This window comes from Gorilla gorilla, chromosome 3 (genome assembly GCF_029281585.2).
Source record: "Gorilla gorilla gorilla isolate KB3781 chromosome 3, NHGRI_mGorGor1-v2.1_pri, whole genome shotgun sequence".
Classification (NCBI taxonomy): Eukaryota; Metazoa; Chordata; class Mammalia; order Primates; family Hominidae; genus Gorilla; species Gorilla gorilla.
Genome location: NC_073227.2, coordinates 79,804,150 through 79,829,588, shown reverse-complemented (window position 1 = coordinate 79,829,588; position 25,439 = coordinate 79,804,150).

Genomic DNA, 25,439 nt, shown 5'->3' with positions numbered 1-25,439 from the left:
ATATATATTTGGTGTAATTTCATATTTTACTTACAGTATATAATATATATTTGGTGTACTTTGCTATTTTATGTACAGTATATAATATATATTGGTGTAGTTTCATATTTTATGTAGAGTATATAATACATATTTGGTGAAATTTGGTATTTTATATACAGTATGTAATATATATTTGGTGTACTTTCATATTATATGTACAGTATAAAATATATAATTATACTTTCATATTTTATGTACAGTAATTAATACATATTTGTTGAAATTTGATATTTTATATACAGTATATAATATATATTTGGTGAAATTTCATATTATATTTACAGTATATAATATATATTTGGTGAAATTTCTTATTTTATGTACAGTATATAATATATATTTGGTGAAATTTGAGATTTTATGTACAGTATGTGATATATATTTGGTGTACTTTCATATTTTACTTACAGTATATAATATATACTTGGTGTACTTTGATATTTTATGTACAGTATATAATATATATTGGTGTAGTTTCATATTTTATGTAGAGTATATAGTATATAATTGCTGAAATTTGATATTTTATATACAGTATATAATATGTATTTTGTGTAATCTGATATTATATGTAAAGTATATAATATATATTTGGTGAAATTTTATATTTTATATACAGTATATAACATATATTTGGTGTAATTTCATATTTTATGTACGGTTTATAGTATATATTTCGTGACATTTGATATTTTATGTACAGTATATAATATATATTTGTTGAAATTTGATATTTTATGTACAGTATATAATATATATTTGCTGAAATTTTATATTTTATGTACAGTGTATAATATATATTTGGTGTACTTTCATATTTTATGTACAGTATATAGTATATATTTGGTGACATTTCATATTTTATGAACAATAGGTAAGATATGTTTGTTGAAATTTGATATTTTATGGACAGTATATAATATATATTGGGTGAAGTTTGATATTATAGGTACAGTATATAATATATATTTGGTGAAATTTGATATTTTATGTACAGTATATAATATATATTTGGTGAAATTTGACATTTTATGTACGGTACATAATATATATTTGGTGTACTTTCATATTTTATGTACAGTATATAGTATATATCTGGTGAAATTTGATATTTTTTGCACAGTATATAGCAGATATTTGGTGAAATTTGATATTATATGTACAGTATATAATATACTTTGGGTTAAATTTGATATTTTGTGTACAGTATATAATATATATTTGGTGAAATTTGATATTTTATGTACCGTATATAATATATACTTGGTGAAATTTGATATTTTATATACAGTATTTAATATATATTTGGTGTACTTTCATATTTTATGTACAGTATAAAATATATACTTGATGTACTTTCATATTTTATGTACAGCAAATAATACATATTTGTTGAAATTTGATATTTTATATACAGTATATAATATATATTTGGCGAAATTTGATATTAATTGTACAGTATATAATATATATTTGGTGAAATTTGATATTTTATGTACAGTATATAAAATATATTTGGTGAAATTTGATATTTTATGTACAGTATATAATATATATTTGGTGTACTTTCATATTTTATGTACAGTATAAAATATATACCTGATGTACTTTCAAGTTTTATGTGCAGTATATAATAAATATTTGGGGTGCTTACTTATTTTATGTACAGTATATAATACATATTTTGTGAAATTTGATATTTCATCTACTGTATATAAGATATAGTTGGTGAAATTTGATATTTTATCTACAGTATATGATATATAATTGGTGTACTTTCATATTTTACTTGCAGTTTATAACACATATTTGGTGTACTTTCATATTTTATGTACAGTATATAGTATATATTTGTTGACATTTGATATTTAATGTACGGTATATAATATATATTTGTTGAAATTTGATATTTTATGTAAAGTATATAATATATATTTGGTGAAATTTTATATTTTATGTACACTAGATACTATATATTTGGTGTACTTTCATATTTTATGTACAGTATATAGTATATATTTGGTGACATTTGATATTTTATGTACAATATATAAGATATGTTTGTTGAAATTTGATATTTTATGTACAGTATATAATATATATTTGGTGAAATTTCATATTTTATGTACAGTATATAATATATATTTGGTGAAATTTGATAATTTAAGTACAGTATAAAAGATATATTTGGTGAAATTTGATATTTTATGTACAGTATATAATATATATTTGGTGAAATTTGATATTTCACCCACAGTATATAATATATATTTGATGAAATTTGAGATTTTATGTACGGTATATGATATATATTTGGTGTACTTTCATATTTTACTTATAGTATATAATATATATTTGGTGTACTTTGATATTTTATGCACAGTATATAATATATATTGGTGTAGTTTCATACTTTATGTAGAGTATATAGTATATAATTGCTGAAATTTGATATTTTATATACAGTATATAATATGTATTTTGTGTAATCTGATATTATATGTAAAGTATATAATATATATTTGGTGAAATTTTATATTTTATATAAAGTATATAACATATATTTGGTGTAATTTCATATTTTATGTACAGTATATAGTATATATATGGTGACATTTGATATTTTATGTACAGTATATAATATATATTTGCTGAAATTTGATATTTTATTTACAGTAAATAATATATATTTGGTGAAATTTTATATTTTATGAACAGTGTATAATATATATTTGGTGTACTTTCATATTTTATGTACAGTGTATAGTATATAGTTGGTGACATTAAATATTTTATGTACAGTAGAAAATATATATTTGTTGAAATTTGACATTTTATATACAGTATATAATATATATTTGGTGAAATTTTATATTTTACTTACAGTATATAATATATATTTGGTGTATTTTCATATTTTATGTACAGTATATGATATATATATGGTGACATTTGATATTTTATCAACAATATGTAAGATATGTTTGTTGAAATTTGATATTTTATGTACAGTATATAATATATATTTTGTGAAATTTATTATAGGTACAGTATATAATATATATTTGGTGAAATTTGATATTTTATGTACGGTATATAATATATATTTGGTGAAATTTGATATTTTATGTACAGTATATAATATATATTTGGTGAAATTTGACATTTTATGTACAGTATATATATATTTGGTGTACTTTCATATTTTATGTACAGTATATAGTATATATTTGGTGAAATTTGATATTTTTTGCACAGTATATAGCAGATATTTGGTGAAATTTGATATTATATGTACAGTATATAATATACTTTGGGTTAAATTTGATATTTTGTCTACATTATATAATATATATTTGGTGAAATTTGATATTTTATGTACAGTATATAATATATACTTGGTGAAATTTGATATTTTATATACAGTATTTAATATATATTTGGTGTACTTTCATATTTTATGTACAGTATAAAATATATTCTTGATGTACTTTCATATTTTATGTACAGCAAATAATACATATTTGTTGTATTTTGATATTTTATATACAGTATATAATATATATTTGGCGAAATTTGATATTAATTGTACAGTATATAATATATATTTGGTGAAATTTGATATTTTATGTGCAGTATATAAAATATATTTGGTGAAATTTGATATTTTATGTACAGTATATAATATATATTTGGTGTACTTTCATATTTTATGTACAGTATAAAATATATACTTGATGTACTTTCAAGTTTTATGTGCAGTATATAATAAATATTTGGGGTTCCTTCATATTTTATGTACAGTATATAATATATATTTTGTGAAATTTAATATTTCATCTACTGTATATAAGATATCGTTGGTGAAATTTGATATTTTATGTACAGTATATGATATATAATTGGTGTACTCTCATATTTTACTTGCAGTATATAATACCTATTTGGTGTACTTTGATATTTTATGTACAGTGCATAATATATAGGTGTAGTTTCATATTTTATGTACAGTATATGGTATATAATTCCTGAAATTTGATATTATATGTACAGTATATGATATGTATTTGGTGTAATTTGATATTATATGTACAATATATAATATGTATTTGGTGAAATTTTATATTTTATGTACAGTATATAATATATATTTGGTGTACTTTCATATTTTATGTACAGTATATAGTATATATTAGGTGAAATTTGATTTTTTATGTACATTATATAGCAGATATTTGGTGAAATGTGATATTATATGTACAGTATATTATGTTTTTGGTGAAATTTGATATTTTATGTACAGTATATAAGATATATTTGGTGAAATTTTATATTTTATAAACAGTATATATTGTATATTTTGTGTACTTTCATATTTTATGTACAGTGTATAGAATATATTTGGTGACATTTGATATTTTATGTACAGTATGTAATATAAATTTGTTGAAATTTGATATTTTATGTACAGTATGTAATATATATTTGGAGTACTTTCATATTTTACTTACAGTATATAATATATATTTGGTGTACTTTGCTATTTTATGTACAGTATATAATATATATTGGTGTAGTTTCATATTTTATGTAGAGTATATAATACATATTTGGTGAAATTTGGTATTTTATATACAGTATGTAATATATATTTGGTGTACTTTCATATTATATGTACAGTATAAAATATATAATTCTTCTTTCATATTTTATGTACAGTAATTAATACATATTTGTTGAAATTTGATATTTTATATACAGTATATAATATATATTTGGTGAAATTTCATATTATATTTACAGTATATAATATATATTTGGTGAAATTTCTTATTTTATGTACAGTATATAATATATATTTGGTGAAATTTGAGATTTTATGTACAGTATGTGATATATATTTGGTGTACTTTCATATTTTACTTACAGTATATAATATATACTTGGTGTACTTTGATATTTTATGTACAGTATATAATATATATTGGTGTAGTTTCATATTTTATGTAGAGTATATAGTATATAATTGCTGAAATTTGATATTTTATATACAGTATATAATATGTATTTTGTGTAATCTGATATTATATGTAAAGTATATAATATATATTTGGTGAAATTTTATATTTTATATACAGTATATAACATATATTTGGTGTAATTTCATATTTTATGTACGGTTTATAGTATATATTTCGTGACATTTGATATTTTATGTACAGTATATAATATATATTTGTTGAAATTTGATATTTTATGTACAGTATATAATATATATTTGCTGAAATTTTATATTTTATGTACAGTGTATAATATATATTTGGTGTACTTTCATATTTTATGTACAGTATATAGTATATATTTGGTGACATTTCATATTTTATGAACAATAGGTAAGATATGTTTGTTGAAATTTGATATTTTATGGACAGTATATAATATATATTTGGTGAAGTTTGATATTATAGGTACTGTATATAATATATATTTGGTGAAATTTGATATTTTATGTACAGTATATAATATATATTTGGTGAAATTTGATATTTTATGTACGGTACATAATATATATTTGGTGTACTTTCATATTTTATGTACAGTATATAGTATATATCTGGTGAAATTTGATATTTTTTGCACAGTATCTGGCAGATATTTGGTGAAATTTGATATTATATGTACAGTATATAATATGCTTTGGGTTAAATTTGATATTTTGTGTACAGTATATAATATATATTTGGTGAAATTTGATATTTTATGTACAGTATATAATATATATTTGGTGAAATTTGATATTTTATATACAGTATCTAATATATATTTGGTGTACTTTCATATTTTATGTACAGTATAAAATATATACTTGATGTACTTTCATATTTTATGTACAGCAAATAATACATATTTGTTGAAATTTGATATTTTATATACAGTATATAATATATATTTGGCGAAATTTGATATTAATTGTACAGTATATAATATATATTTGGTGAAATTTGATATTTTATGTACAGTATATAAAATATATTTGGTGAAATTTGATATTTTATGTACAGTATATATTATATATTTGGTGTACTTTCATATTTTATGTACAGTATAAAATATATACCTGATGTACTTTCAAGTTTTATGTGCAGTATATAATAAATATTTGGGGTGCTTACTTATTTTATGTACAGTATATAATACATATTTTGTGAAATTTGATATTTCATCTACTGTATATAAGATATAGTTGGTGAAATTTGATATTTTATCTACAGTATATGATATATAATTGGTGTACTTTCATATTTTACTTGCAGTTTATAACACATATTTGGTGTACTTTCATATTTTATGTACAGTATATAGTATATATTTGTTGACATTTGATATTTTATGTACGGTATATAATATATATTTGTTGAAATTTGATATTTTATGTAAAGTATATAATATATATTTGGTGAAATTTTATATTTTATGTACACTAGATACTATATATTTGGTGTACTTTCATATTTTATGTACAGTATATAGTATATATTTGGTGACATTTGATATTTTATGTACAATATATAAGATATGTTTGTTGAAATTTGATATTTTATGTACAGTATATAATATATATTTGGTGAAATTTGATATTTTATGTACAGTATATAATATATATTTGGTGAAATTTGATAATTTAGGTACAGTATAAAAGATATATTTGTTGAAATTTGATATTTTATGTACAGTATATAATATATATTTGGTGAAATTTGATATTTCACCCACAGTATATAATATATATTTGATGAAATTTGAGATTTTATGTACGGTATATGATATATATTTGGTGTACTTTCATATTTTACTTATAGTATATAATATATATTTGGTGTACTTTGATATTTTATGCACAGTATATAATATATATTGGTGTAGTTTCATACTTTATGTAGAGTATATAGTATATAATTGCTGAAATTTGATATTTTATATACAGTATATAATATGTATTTTGTGTAATCTGATATTATATGTAAAGTATATAATATATATTTGGTGAAATTTTATATTTTATATAAAGTATATAACATATATTTGGTGTAATTTCATATTTTATGTACAGTATATAGTATATATTTGGTGACATTTGATATTTTATGTACCGTATATAATATATATTTGCTGAAATTTGATATTTTATTTACAGTAAATAATATATATTTGGTGAAATTTTATATTTTATGAACAGTGTATAATATATATTTGGTGTACTTTCATATTTTATGTACAGTATATAGTATATAGTTGGTGACATTAAATATTTTATGTACAGTAGATAATATATATTTGTTGAAATTTGACATTTTATATACAGTATATAATATATATTTGGTGAAATTTTATATTTTACTTACAGTATATAATATATATTTGGTGTATTTTCATATTTTATGTACAGTATATAATATATATATGGTGACATTTGATATTTTATCAACAATATGTAAGATATGTTTGTTGAAATTTGATATTTTATGTACAGTATATAATATATATTTGGTGAAATTTATTATAGGTACAGTATATAATATATATTTGGTGAAATTTGATATTTTATGTACGGTATATAATATATATTTGGTGAAATTTGATATTTTATGTACAGTATATAATATATATTTGGTGAAATTTGACATTTTATGTACAGTATATATATATTTGGTGTACTTTCATATTTTATGTACAGTATATAGTATATATTTGGTGAAATTTGATATTTTTTGCACAGTATATAGCAGATATTTGGTGAAATTTGATATTATATGTACAGTATATAATATACTTTGGGTTAAATTTGATATTTTGTCTACATTATATAATATATATTTGGTGAAATTTGATATTTTATGTACAGTATATAATATATACTTGGTGAAATTTGATATTTTATATACAGTATTTAATATATATTTGGTGTACTTTCATATTTTATGTACAGTATAAAATATATTCTTGATGTACTTTCATATTTTATGTACAGCAAATAATACATATTTGTTGTATTTTGATATTTTATATACAGTATATAATATATATTTGGCGAAATTTGATATTAATTGTACAGTATATAATATATATTTGGTGAAATTTGATATTTTATGTGCAGTATATAAAATATATTTGGTGAAATTTGATATTTTATGTACAGTATATAATGTATATTTGGTGTACTTTCATATTTTATGTACAGTATAAAATATATACTTGATGTACTTTCAAGTTTTATGTGCAGTATATAATAAATATTTGGGGTTCCTTCATATTTTATGTACAGTATATAATATATATTTTGTGAAATTTGATATTTCATCTACTGTATATAAGATATCGTTGGTGAAATTTGATATTTTATGTACAGTATATGATATATAATTGGTGTACTTTCATATTTTACTTGCAGTATATAATACCTATTTGGTGTACTTTGATATTTTATGTACAGTGCATAATATATAGGTGTAGTTTCATATTTTATGTACAGTATATGGTATATAATTCCTGAAATTTGATATTATATGTACAGTATATGATATGTATTTGGTGTAATTTGATATTATATGTACAATATATAATATGTATTTGGTGAAATTTTATATTTTATGTACAGTATATAATATATATTTGGTGTACTTTCATATTTTATGTACAGTATATTGTATATATTAGGTGAAATTTGATTTTTTATGTACATTATATAACAGATATTTGGTGAAATGTGATATTATATGTACAGTATATTATGTTTTTGGTGAAATTTGATATTTTATGTACAGTATATAAGATATATTTGGTGAAATTTTATATTTTATAAACAGTATATATTGTATATTTTGTGTACTTTCATATTTTATGTACAGTGTATAGAATATATTTGGTGACATTTGATATTTTATGTACAGTATGTAATATAAATTTGTTGAAATTTGATATTTTATGTACAGTATGTAATATATATTTGGTGTATTTTCATATTTTAAGTACAGTATAAAGTATATACTTCATGTAGTTTCATATTTTATTTACAGAAAATAATATATATTTGTTGAAATTTGTTATTTTATGTACAGTATATAATATATATTTGGTGAAATTTGATATTATAGGTACAGTATATAATATATATTTGGTGAAATTTGATATTTTTTGAACTGTATATAATATATATTTGGTGAAATTTCATACTTTATGTACAGTATAAAACATATATTTGGTGAAATTTGATATTTTATGTACAGTATATAATATATATTTGGTGTACTTTCATATTTTATGTGCAGTATAAAATATATACTTGATGTACTTTCATATTTTATGTAAGAAAATAATACATATTTGTTGAAATTTGATATTTTATGTACAGTATATAATTTATATTTGGTGCAATTTTATATTTTATGTACTCTATATCATATATATTTGGTGTACTTACCAGTTTTATGTACAGTATATAATATATATTTGGTGAAATTTGATATTATAGGTACAGTATATAATATATATTTGGTGAAATTTGATATTTTACTTACAGTATATAATATATATTTGCTGTATTTTCATATTTTATGTACAGTATATAATATATATTTGGTGACATTTGATATTTTATGAACAATATGTAAGATATGTTTGTTGAAATTTGAAATTTTGTGTACAGTATATAATATATTTTTGGTGAAATTTGATGTTATAAGTACAGTATATAATATATATTTGGTGAAATTTGATATTTAATGTACAGTATATAATATATATTTGGTGAAATTTGATATTTTATGTACAGTATATAAGATATATTTGGTGAAATTTGATATTTTATGTACAGTATATAATATATATTTGGTGAAATTTGATATTTTATGTACAGTATATAAGATATATTTGGTGAAATTTGATATTTTATGTACAGTATATAATATATATTTGGTGAAATTTGATATTTTATGTGCAGTATATAAAATATATTTGGTGAAATTTGATATTTTATGTACAGTATATAATGTATATTTGGTGTACTTTCATATTTTATGTACAGTATAAAATATATACTTGATGTACTTTCAAGTTTTATGTGCAGTATATAATAAATATTTGGGGTTCCTTCATATTTTATGTACAGTATATAATATATATTTTGTGAAATTTGATATTTCATCTACTGTATATAAGATATCGTTGGTGAAATTTGATATTTTATGTACAGTATATGATATATAATTGGTGTACTTTCATATTTTACTTGCAGTATATAATACCTATTTGGTGTACTTTGATATTTTATGTACAGTGCATAATATATAGGTGTAGTTTCATATTTTATGTACAGTATATGGTATATAATTCCTGAAATTTGATATTATATGTACAGTATATGATATGTATTTGGTGTAATTTGATATTATATGTACAATATATAATATGTATTTGGTGAAATTTTATATTTTATGTACAGTATATAATATATATTTGGTGTACTTTCATATTTTATGTACAGTATATTGTATATATTAGGTGAAATTTGATTTTTTATGTACATTATATAACAGATATTTGGTGAAATGTGATATTATATGTACAGTATATTATGTTTTTGGTGAAATTTGATATTTTATGTACAGTATATAAGATATATTTGGTGAAATTTTATATTTTATAAACAGTATATATTGTATATTTTGTGTACTTTCATATTTTATGTACAGTGTATAGAATATATTTGGTGACATTTGATATTTTATGTACAGTATGTAATATAAATTTGTTGAAATTTGATATTTTATGTACAGTATGTAATATATATTTGGTGTATTTTCATATTTTAAGTACAGTATAAAGTATATACTTCATGTAGTTTCATATTTTATTTACAGAAAATAATATATATTTGTTGAAATTTGTTATTTTATGTACAGTATATAATATATATTTGGTGAAATTTGATATTATAGGTACAGTATATAATATATATTTGGTGAAATTTGATATTTTTTGAACTGTATATAATATATATTTGGTGAAATTTCATACTTTATGTACAGTATAAAACATATATTTGGTGAAATTTGATATTTTATGTACAGTATATAATATATATTTGGTGTACTTTCATATTTTATGTGCAGTATAAAATATATACTTGATGTACTTTCATATTTTATGTAAGAAAATAATACATATTTGTTGAAATTTGATATTTTATGTACAGTATATAATTTATATTTGGTGCAATTTTATATTTTATGTACTCTATATCATATATATTTGGTGTACTTACCAGTTTTATGTACAGTATATAATATATATTTGGTGAAATTTGATATTATAGGTACAGTATATAATATATATTTGGTGAAATTTGATATTTTACTTACAGTATATAATATATATTTGCTGTATTTTCATATTTTATGTACAGTATATAATATATATTTGGTGACATTTGATATTTTATGAACAATATGTAAGATATGTTTGTTGAAATTTGAAATTTTGTGTACAGTATATAATATATTTTTGGTGAAATTTGATGTTATAAGTACAGTATATAATATATATTTGGTGAAATTTGATATTTAATGTACAGTATATAATATATATTTGGTGAAATTTGATATTTTATGTACAGTATATAAGATATATTTGGTGAAATTTGATATTTTATGTACAGTATATAAGATATATTTGGTGAAATTTGATATTTTATATACTATATATATATTTGGTGTACTTTCCTATTTTATGTACATATATAGTATATATTTGGTGAAATTCGATATTTTTTGCACAGTACATAGTAGATATTTGGTGAAATTTGATATTATATGTACAGTATATAGTATACTTTGGGTTAAATTTGATATTTTGTGTACAGTATATAATATGTATTTGGTGAAATTTGATATTTTATGTACAGTATATAATATATATTTCGTGAAATTTGATATTTTATATACAGTATGTAATATATATTTGGTGTACTTTCATATTTTATGTACAGTATAAAATATATACCTGATGTATTTTCAAGTTTTATGTGCAGTATATAATAAATATTTGGGGTGCTTACTTATTTTATGTACAGTATATAATACATATTTTGTGAAATTTGATATTTCATCTACTGTATATAAGATATAGTTGGTGAAATTTGATATTTTATCTACAGTATATGATATATAATTGGTGTACTTTCATATTTTACTTGTAGTATATAATACCTATTTGGTGTACTTTGATATTTTATGTACAGTGCATAATATATACGTGTAGTTTCATATTTTATGTACAGTATATGGTATATAATTCCTGAAATTTGATATTATATGTACAGTATATGATATGTATTTGGTGTAATTTGATATTATATGTACAATATATAATATGTATTTGGTGAAATTTTATATTTTATGTACAGTATATAATATATATTTGGTGTACTTTCATATTTTATGTACAGTATATAGTATATATTAGGTGAAATTTGATTTTTTATGTACATTATATAACAGATATTTGGTGAAATGTGATATTATATGTACAGTATATTATGTTTTTGGTGAAATTTGATATTTTATGTACAGTATATAAGATATATTTGGTGAAATTTTATATTTTATAAACAGTATATATTGTATATTTTGTGTACTTTCATATTTTATGTACAGTGTATAGAATATATTTGGTGACATTTGATATTTTATGTACAGTATGTAATATAAATTTGTTGAAATTTGATATTTTATGTACAGTATGTAATATATATTTGGTGTACTTTCATATTTTAAGTACAGTATAAAATATATACTTGATGTAGTTTCATATTTTATGTACAGAAAATAATATATATTTGTTGAAATTTCTTATTTTATGTACAGTATATAATATATATTTGGTGAAATTTTATATTTTATATACAGTATATAACATATATTTGGTGTAATTTCATATTTTATGTATGGTTTATAGTATATATTTCGTGACATTTGATATTTTATGTACAGTATATAATATATATTTGTTGAAATTTGATATTTTATGTACAGTATATAATATATATTTGCTGAAATTTTATATTTTATGTACAGTGTATAATATATATTTGGTGTACTTTCATATTTTATTTACAGTATATAGTATATATTTGGTGACATTTCATATTTTATGAACAATAGGTAAGATATGTTTGTTGAAATTTGATATTTTATGGACAGTATATAATATATATTGGGTGAAGTTTGATATTATAGGTACAGTATATAATATATATTTGGTGAAATTTGATATTTTATGTACAGTATATAATATATATTTGGTGAAATTTGATATTTTATGTACGGTACATAATATATATTTGGTGTACTTTCATATTTTATGTACAGTATATAGTATATATCTGGTGAAATTTGATATTTTTTGCACAGTATATAGCAGATATTTGGTGAAATTTGATATTATATGTACAGTATATAATATACTTTGGGTTAAATTTGATATTTTGTGTACAGTATATAATATATATTTGGTGAAATTTGATATTTTATGTACAGTATTTAATATATATTTGGTGAAATTTGATATTTTATATACAGTATCTAATATATATTTGGTGTACTTTCATATTTTATGTACAGTATAAAATATATACTTGATGTACTTTCATATTTTATGTACAGCAAATAATACATATTTGTTGAAATTTGATATTTTATATACAGTATATAATATATATTTGGCGAAATTTGATATTAATTGTACAGTATATAATATATATTTGGTGAAATTTGATATTTTATGTACAGTATATAAAATATATTTGGTGAAATTTGATATTTTATGTACAGTATATAATATATATTTGGTGTACTTTCATATTTTATGTACAGTATAAAATATATACCTGATGTACTTTCAAGTTTTATGTGCAGTATATAATAAATATTTGGGGTGCTTACTTATTTTATGTACAGTATATAATACATATTTTGTGAAATTTGATATTTCATCTACTGTATATAAGATATAGTTGGTGAAATTTGATATTTTATCTACAGTATATGATATATAATTGGTGTACTTTCATATTTTACTTGCAGTTTATAACACATATTTGGTGTACTTTCATATTTTATGTACAGTATATAGTATATATTTGTTGACATTTGATATTTTATGTACGGTATATAATATATATTTGTTGAAATTTGATATTTTATGTAAAGTATATAATATATATTTGGTGAAATTTTATATTTTATGTACACTAGATACTATATATTTGGTGTACTTTCATATTTTATGTACAGTATATAGTATATATTTGGTGACATTTGATATTTTATGTACAATATATAAGATATGTTTGTTGAAATTTGATATTTTATGTACAGTATATAATATATATTTGGTGAAATTTGATATTTTATGTACAGTATATAATATATATTTGGTGAAATTTGATAATTTAGGTACAGTATAAAAGATATATTTGTTGAAATTTGATATTTTATGTACAGTATATAATATATATTTGGTGAAATTTGATATTTCACCCACAGTATATAATATATATTTGATGAAATTTGAGATTTTATGTACGGTATATGATATATATTTGGTGTACTTTCATATTTTACTTATAGTATATAATATATATTTGGTGTACTTTGATATTTTATGCACAGTATATAATATATATTGGTGTAGTTTCATACTTTATGTAGAGTATATAGTATATAATTGCTGAAATTTGATATTTTATATACAGTATATAATATGTATTTTGTGTAATCTGATATTATATGTAAAGTATATAATATATATTTGGTGAAATTTTATATTTTATATAAAGTATATAACATATATTTGGTGTAATTTCATATTTTATGTACAGTATATAGTATATATTTGGTGACATTTGATATTTTATGTACCGTATATAATATATATTTGCTGAAATTTGATATTTTATTTACAGTAAATAATATATATTTGGTGAAATTTTATATTTTATGAACAGTGTATAATATATATTTGGTGTACTTTCATATTTTATGTACAGTATATAGTATATAGTTGGTGACATTAAATATTTTATGTACAGTAGATAATATATATTTGTTGAAATTTGACATTTTATATACAGTATATAATATATATTTGGTGAAATTTTATATTTTACTTACAGTATATAATATATATTTGGTGTATTTTCATATTTTATGTACAGTATATAATATATATATGGTGACATTTGATATTTTATCAACAATATGTAAGATATGTTTGTTGAAATTTGATATTTTATGTACAGTATATAATATATATTTGGTGAAATTTATTATAGGTACAGTATATAATATATATTTGGTGAAATTTGATATTTTATGTACGGTATATAATATATATTTGGTGAAATTTGATATTTTATGTACAGTATATAATATATATTTGGTGAAATTTGACATTTTATGTACAGTATATATATATTTGGTGTACTTTCATATTTTATGTACAGTATATAGTATATATTTGGTGAAATTTGATATTTTTTGCACAGTATATAGCAGATATTTGGTGAAATTTGATATTATATGTACAGTATATAATATACTTTGGTTTAAATTTGATATTTTGTCTACATTATATAATATATATTTGGTGAAATTTGATATTTTATGTACAGTATATAATATATACTTGGTGAAATTTGATATTTTATATACAGTATTTAATATATATTTGGTGTACTTTCATATTTTATGTACAGTATAAAATATATTCTTGATGTACTTTCATATTTTATGTACAGCAAATAATACATATTTGTTGTATTTTGATATTTTATATACAGTATATAATATATATTTGGCGAAATTTGATATTAATTGTACAGTATATAATATATATTTGGTGAAATTTGATATTTTATGTGCAGTATATAAAATATATTTGGTGAAATTTGATATTTTATGTACAGTATATAATGTATATTTGGTGTACTTTCATATTTTATGTACAGTATAAAATATATACTTGATGTACTTTCAAGTTTTATGTGCAGTATATAATAAATATTTGGGGTTCCTTCATATTTTATGTACAGTATATAATATATATTTTGTGAAATTTGATATTTCATCTACTGTATATAAGATATCGTTGGTGAAATTTGATATTTTATGTACAGTATATGATATATAATTGGTGTACTTTCATATTTTACTTGCAGTATATAATACCTATTTGGTGTACTTTGATATTTTATGTACAGTGCATAATATATAGGTGTAGTTTCATATTTTATGTACAGTATATGGTATATAATTCCTGAAATTTGATATTATATGTACAGTATATGATATGTATTTGGTGTAATTTGATATTATATGTACAATATATAATATGTATTTGGTGAAATTTTATATTTTATGTACAGTATATAATATATATTTGGTGTACTTTCATATTTTATGTACAGTATATTGTATATATTAGGTGAAATTTGATTTTTTATGTACATTATATAACAGATATTTGGTGAAATGTGATATTATATGTACAGTATATTATGTTTTTGGTGAAATTTGATATTTTATGTACAGTATATAAGATATATTTGGTGAAATTTTATATTTTATAAACAGTATATATTGTATATTTTGTGTACTTTCATATTTTATGTACAGTGTATAGAATATATTTGGTGACATTTGATATTTTATGTACAGTATGTAATATAAATTTGTTGAAATTTGATATTTTATGTACAGTATGTAATATATATTTGGTGTATTTTCATATTTTAAGTACAGTATAAAGTATATACTTCATGTAGTTTCATATTTTATTTACAGAAAATAATATATATTTGTTGAAATTTGTTATTTTATGTACAGTATATAATATATATTTGGTGAAATTTGATATTATAGGTACAGTATATAATATATATTTGGTGAAATTTGATATTTTTTGAACTGTATATAATATATATTTGGTGAAATTTCATACTTTATGTACAGTATAAAACATATATTTGGTGAAATTTGATATTTTATGTACAGTATATAATATATATTTGGTGTACTTTCATATTTTATGTGCAGTATAAAATATATACTTGATGTACTTTCATATTTTATGTAAGAAAATAATACATATTTGTTGAAATTTGATATTTTATGTACAGTATATAATTTATATTTGGTGCAATTTTATATTTTATGTACTCTATATCATATATATTTGGTGTACTTACCAGTTTTATGTACAGTATATAATATATATTTGGTGAAATTTGATATTATAGGTACAGTATATAATATATATTTGGTGAAATTTGATATTTTACTTACAGTATATAATATATATTTGCTGTATTTTCATATTTTATGTACAGTATATAATATATATTTGGTGACATTTGATATTTTATGAACAATATGTAAGATATGTTTGTTGAAATTTGAAATTTTGTGTACAGTATATAATATATTTTTGGTGAAATTTGATGTTATAAGTACAGTATATAATATATATTTGGTGAAATTTGATATTTAATGTACAGTATATAATATATATTTGGTGAAATTTGATATTTTATGTACAGTATATAAGATATATTTGGTGAAATTTGATATTTTATGGACAGTATATAAGATATATTTGGTGAAATTTGATATTTTATATACTATATATATATTTGGTGTTCTTTCCTATTTTATGTACATATATAGTATATATTTGGTGAAATTCGATATTTTTTGCACAGTACATAGTAGATATTTGGTGAAATTTGATATTATATGTACAGTATATAGTATACTTTGGGTTAAATTTGATATTTTGTGTACAGTATATAATATGTATTTGGTGAAATTTGATATTTTATGTACAGTATATAATATATATTTCGTGAAATTTGATATTTTATATACAGTATGTAATATATATTTGGTGTACTTTCATATTTTATGTACAGTATAAAATATATACCTGATGTATTTTCAAGTTTTATGTGCAGTATATAATAAATATTTGGGGTGCTTACTTATTTTATGTACAGTATATAATACATATTTTGTGAAATTTGATATTTCATCTACTGTATATAAGATATAGTTGGTGAAATTTGATATTTTATCTACAGTATATGATATATAATTGGTGTACTTTCATATTTTACTTGTAGTATATAATACCTATTTGGTGTACTTTGATATTTTATGTACAGTGCATAATATATACGTGTAGTTTCATATTTTATGTACAGTATATGGTATATAATTCCTGAAATTTGATATTATATGTACAGTATATGATATGTATTTGGTGTAATTTGATATTATATGTACAATATATAATATGTATTTGGTGAAATTTTATATTTTATGTACAGTATATAATATATATTTGGTGTACTTTCATATTTTATGTACAGTATATAGTATATATTAGGTGAAATTTGATTTTTTATGTACATTATATAACAGATATTTGGTGAAATGTGATATTATATGTACAGTATATTATGTTTTTGGTGAAATTTGATATTTTATGTACAGTATATAAGATATATTTGGTGAAATTTTATATTTTATAAACAGTATATATTGTATATTTTGTGTACTTTCATATTTTATGTACAGTGTATAGAATATATTTGGTGACATTTGATATTTTATGTACAGTATGTAATATAAATTTGTTGAAATTTGATATTTTATGTACAGTATGTAATATATATTTGGTGTACTTTCATATTTTAAGTACAGTATAAAATATATACTTGATGTAGTTTCATATTTTATGTACAGAAAATAATATATATTTGTTGAAATTTCTTATTTTATGTACAGTATATAATATATATTTGGTGAAATTTGATATTATAGGTACAGTATATAATATATATTTGGTGAAATTTGATATTTTTTGAACTGTATATAATATATATTTGGTGAAATTTCATACTTTATGTACAGTATAAAACATATATTTGGTGAAATTTGATATTTTATGTACAGTATATAATATATATTTGGTGTACTTTCATATTTTATGTGCAGTATAAAATATATACTTGATGTACTTTCATATTTTATGTAAGAAAATAATACATATTTGTTGAAATTTGATATTTTATGTACAGTATATAATTTATATTTGGTGCAATTTTCTGTTTTATGTACTCTATATCATATATATTTGGTGTACTTACCAGTTTTATGTACAGTATATAATATATATTTGGTGAAATTTGATATTTTATGTACAGTATATTATATATATTTGGTGAAATTTGATATTTTATATACAGTAAGTAATATATATTTGGTGTACTTTCATATTTTATGTACAGTATAAAATACATACTTGATGTAGTTTCATATTTTATGTACAGTAAATAATACATATTTTTTGAAATTTAATATTTTATGTACAGTATATAGTATATATTTGGTGACATTTGATATTTTATGTACAGTATGTAATATTAATTTGTTGAAATTTGATATTTTATGTACAGTATGTAATATATCTTTGGTGTACTTTCATATTTTATGTAGAGTATAAAATATATACTTGATGTACTTTCAAGTTTTATGGACAGAATACAATATATATTTGGTGTACTTTCATATTTTATATACAGTATATAATATATATTTTGTGAATTTGGATATTTCATGTACTGTATGTTAGAAATAATTGGTGAAATTTGATATTTTCTGTACAGTAGATGTTATATAACTTTTGTACTTTCATCTTTTACTTGCAGTATATAATACATATTTGGTGTACTTTGATATTTTATGTACAGTATATAATATATATTTGGTGAAATTTGATATTTTACATACGGTATATAATATATATTTGGTGAAATTTGAGATTTTATGTACAGTATATGATATATATTTGGTGTACTTTCATATTTTACTTACAGTATATAATATATCTTTGGTGTACTTTGATATTTTATGTACAGCATATAATATATATTGGTGTATTTTCATATTTTATGTAGAGTATATAGTATATAATTGCTGAAATTTGATATTTTATGTACAGTATATAATATGTATTTTGTGTAATTTGATATTATATGTACAGTATATAATATATATTTGGTGAAATTTGATATTTTACACACAGTATATAATATATATTTGGTGAAATTTGAGATTTTATGTACGGTATATGATATATATTTGGTGTAATTTCATATTTTACTTACAGTATATAATATATATTTGGTGTACTTTGCTATTTTATGTACAGTATATAATATATATTGGTGTAGTTTCATATTTTATGTAGAGTATATAATACATATTTGGTGAAATTTGGTATTTTATATACAGTATGTAATATATATTTGGTGTACTTTCATATTATATGTACAGTATAAAATATATAATTCTACTTTCATATTTTATGTACAGTAATTAATACATATTTGTTGAAATTTGATATTTTATATACAGTATATAATATATATTTGGTGAAATTTCATATTATATTTACAGTATATAATATATATTTGGTGAAATTTCTTATTTTATGTACAGTATATAATATATATTTGGTGAAATTTGAGATTTTATGTACAGTATGTGATATATATTTGGTGTACTTTCATATTTTACTTACAGTATATAATATATACTTGGTGTACTTTGATATTTTATGTACAGTATATAATATATATTGGTGTAGTTTCATATTTTATGTAGAGTATATAGTATATAATTGCTGAAATTTGATATTTTATATACAGTATATAATATGTATTTTGTGTAATCTGATATTATATGTAAAGTATATAATATATATTTGGTGAAATTTTATATTTTATATACAGTATATAACATATATTTGGTGTAATTTCATATTTTATGTATGGTTTATAGTATATATTTCGTGACATTTGATATTTTATGTACAGTATATAATATATATTTGTTGAAATTTGATATTTTATGTACAGTATATAATATATATTTGCTGAAATTTTATATTTTATGTACAGTGTATAATATATATTTGGTGTACTTTCATATTTTATTTACAGTATATAGTATATATTTGGTGACATTTCATATTTTATGAACAATAGGTAAGATATGTTTGTTGAAATTTGATATTTTATGGACAGTATATAATATATATTGGGTGAAGTTTGATATTATAGGTACAGTATATAATATATATTTGGTGAAATTTGATATTTTATGTACAGTATATAATATATATTTGGTGAAATTTGAAATTTTATGTACGGTACATAATATATATTTGGTGTACTTTCATATTTTATGTACAGTATATAGTATATATCTGGTGAAATTTGATATTTTTTGCACAGTATATAGCAGATATTTGGTGAAATTTGATATTATATGTACAGTATATAATATACTTTGGGTTAAATTTGATATTTTGTGAACAGTATATAATATATATTTGGTGAAATTTGATATTTTATGTACAGTATTTAATATATATTTGGTGAAATTTGATATTTTATATACAGTATCTAATATATATTTGGTGTACTTTCATATTTTATGTACAGTATAAAATATATACTTGATGTACTTTCATATTTTATGTACAGCAAATAATACATATTTGTTGAAATTTGATATTTTATATACAGTATATAATATATATTTGGCGAAATTTGATATTAATTGTACAGTATATAATATATATTTGGTGAAATTTGATATTTTATGTACAGTATATAAAATATATTTGGTGAAATTTGATATTTTATGTACAGTATATAATATATATTTGGTGTACTTTCATATTTTATGTACAGTATAAAATTTATACCTGATGTACTTTCAAGTTTTATGTGCAGTATATAATAAATATTTGGGGTGCTTACTTATTTTATGTACAGTATATAATACATATTTTGTGAAATTTGATATTTCATCTACTGTATATAAGATATAGTTGGTGAAATTTGATATTTTATCTACAGTATATGATATATAATTGGTGTACTTTCATATTTTACTTGCAGTTTATAACACATATTTGGTGTACCTTCATATTTTATGTACAGTATATAGTATATATTTGTTGACATTTGATATTTTATGTACGGTATATAATATATATTTGTTGAAATTTGATATTTTATGTAAAGTATATAATATATATTTGGTGAAATTTTATATTTTATGTACACTAGATACTATATATTTGGTGTACTTTCATATTTTATGTACAGTATATAGTATATATTTGGTGACATTTGATATTTTATGTACAATATATAAGATATGTTTGTTGAAATTTGATATTTTATGTACAGTATATATTATATATTTGGTGAAATTTGATATTTTATGTACAGTATATAATATATATTTGGTGAAATTTGATAATTTAGGTACAGTATAAAAGATATATTTGGTGAAATTTGATATTTTATGTACAGTATATAATATATATTTGGTGAAATTTGATATTTCACCCACAGTATATAATATATATTTGATGAAATTTGAGATTTTATGTACGGTATATGATATATATTTGGTGTACTTTCATATTTTCCTTATAGTATATAATATATATTTGGTGTACTTTGATATTTTATGCACAGTATATAATATATATTGGTGTAGTTTCATACTTTATGTAGAGTATATAGTATATAATTGCTGAAATTTGATATTTTATATACAGTATATAATATGTATTTTGTGTAATCTGATATTATATGTAAAGTATATAATATATATTTGGTGAAATTTTATATTTTATATATAGTATATAACATATATTTGGTGTAATTTCATATTTTATGTACAGTATATAGTATATATTTGGTGACATTTGATATTTTATGTACAGTATATAATATATATTTGCTGAAATTTGATATTTTATTTACAGTAAATAATATATATTTGGTGAAATTTTATATTTTATGTACAGTGTATAATATGTATTTGGTGTACTTTCATATTTTATGTACAGTATATAGTATATAGTTGGTGACATTAAATATTTTATGTACAGTAGATAATATATATTTGTTGAAATTTGACATTTTATATACAGTATATAATATATATTTGGTGAAATTTTATATTTTACTTACAGTATATAATATATATTTGGTGTATTTTCATATTTTATGTACAGTATATAATATATATATGGTGACATTTGATATTTTATCAACAATATGTAAGATATGTTTGTTGAAATTTGATATTTTATGTACAGTATATAATATATATTTGGTGAAATTTGATATTATAGGTACAGTATATAATATATATTTGGTGAAATTTGATATTTTATGTACGGTATATAATATATATTTGGTGAAATTTGATATTTTATGTACAGTATATAATATATATTTGGTGAAATTTGACATTTTATGTACAGTATATATATATTTGGTGTACTTTCATATTTTATGTACAGTATATAGTATATATTTGGTGAAATTTGATATTTTTTGCACAGTATATAGCAGATATTTGGTGAAATTTGATATTATATGTACAGTATATAATATACTTTGGGTTAAATTTGATATTTTGTCTACATTATATAATATATATTTGGTGAAATTTGATATTTTATGTACAGTATATAATATATACTTGGTGAAATTTGATAGTTTATATACAGTATTTAATATATATTTGGTGTACTTTCATATTTTATGTACAGTATAAAATATATTCTTGATGTACTTTCATATTTTATGTACAGCAAATAATACATATTTGTTGTATTTTGATATTTTATATACAGTATATAATGTATTTGTGGTGAAATTTGATATTAATTGTACAGTATATAATATATATTTGGTGAAATTTGATATTTTATGTACAGTATGTAAAATATATTTGGTGAAATTTGATATTTTATGTACAGTATATAATATATATTTGGTGTACTTTCATATTTTATGTATAGTATAAAATATATACTTGATGTACTTTCAAGTTTTATGTGCAGTATATAATAAATATTTGGGGTTCCTTCATATTTTATGTACAGTATATAATATATATTTTGTGAAATTTGATATTTCATCTACTGTATATAAGATATCGTTGTTGAAATTTGATATTTTATGTACAGTATATGATATATAATTGGTGTACTTTCATATTTTACTTGCAGTATATAATACCTATTTGGTGTACTTTGATATTTTATGTACAGTGCATAATATATAGGTGTAGTTTCATATTTTATGTACAGTATATGGTATATAATTCCTGAAATTTGATATTATATGTACAGTATATGATATGTATTTGGTGTAATTTGATATTATATGTACAATATATAGTATGTATTTGGTGAAATTTTATATTTTATGTACAGTATATAATATATATTTGGTGTACTTTCATATTTTATGTACAGTATATAGTATATATTAGGTGAAATTTGATTTTTTATGTACATTATATAACAGATATTTGGTGAAATGTGATATTATATGTACAGTATATTATGTTTTTGGTGAAATTTGATATTTTATGTACAGTATATAAGATATATTTGGTGAAATTTTATATTTTATAAACAGTATATATTGTATATTTTGTGTACTTTCATATTTTATGTACAGTGTAGAGAATATATTTGGTGACATTTGATATTTTATGTACACTATGTAATATAAATTTGTTGAAATTTGATATTTTATGTACAGTATGTAATATATATTTGGTGTACTTTCATATTTTAAGTACAGTATAAAATATATACTTGATGTAGTTTCATATTTTATGTACAGAAAATAATATATATTTGTTGAAATTTGTTATTTTATGTACAGTATATAATATATATTTGGTGAAATTTGATATTATAGGTACAGTATATAATATATATTTGGTGAAATTTGATATTTTTTGAACTGTATATAATATATATTTGGTGAAATTTCATACTTTATGTACAGTATAAAACATATATTTGGTGAAATTTGATATTTTATGTACAGTATATAATATATATTTGGTGTACTTTCATATTTTATGTGCAGTATAAAATATATACTTGATGTACTTTCATATTTTATGTAAGAAAATAATACATATTTGTTGAAATTTGATATTTTATGTACAGTATATAATTTATATTTGGTGCAATTTTCTGTTTTATGTACTCTATATCATATATATTTGGTGTACTTACCAGTTTTATGTACAGTATATAATATATATTTGGTGAAATTTGATATTATAGGTACAGTATATAATATATATTTGGTGAAATTTGATATTTTTTGAACTGTATATAATATATATTTGGTGAAATTTCATACTTTATGTACAGTA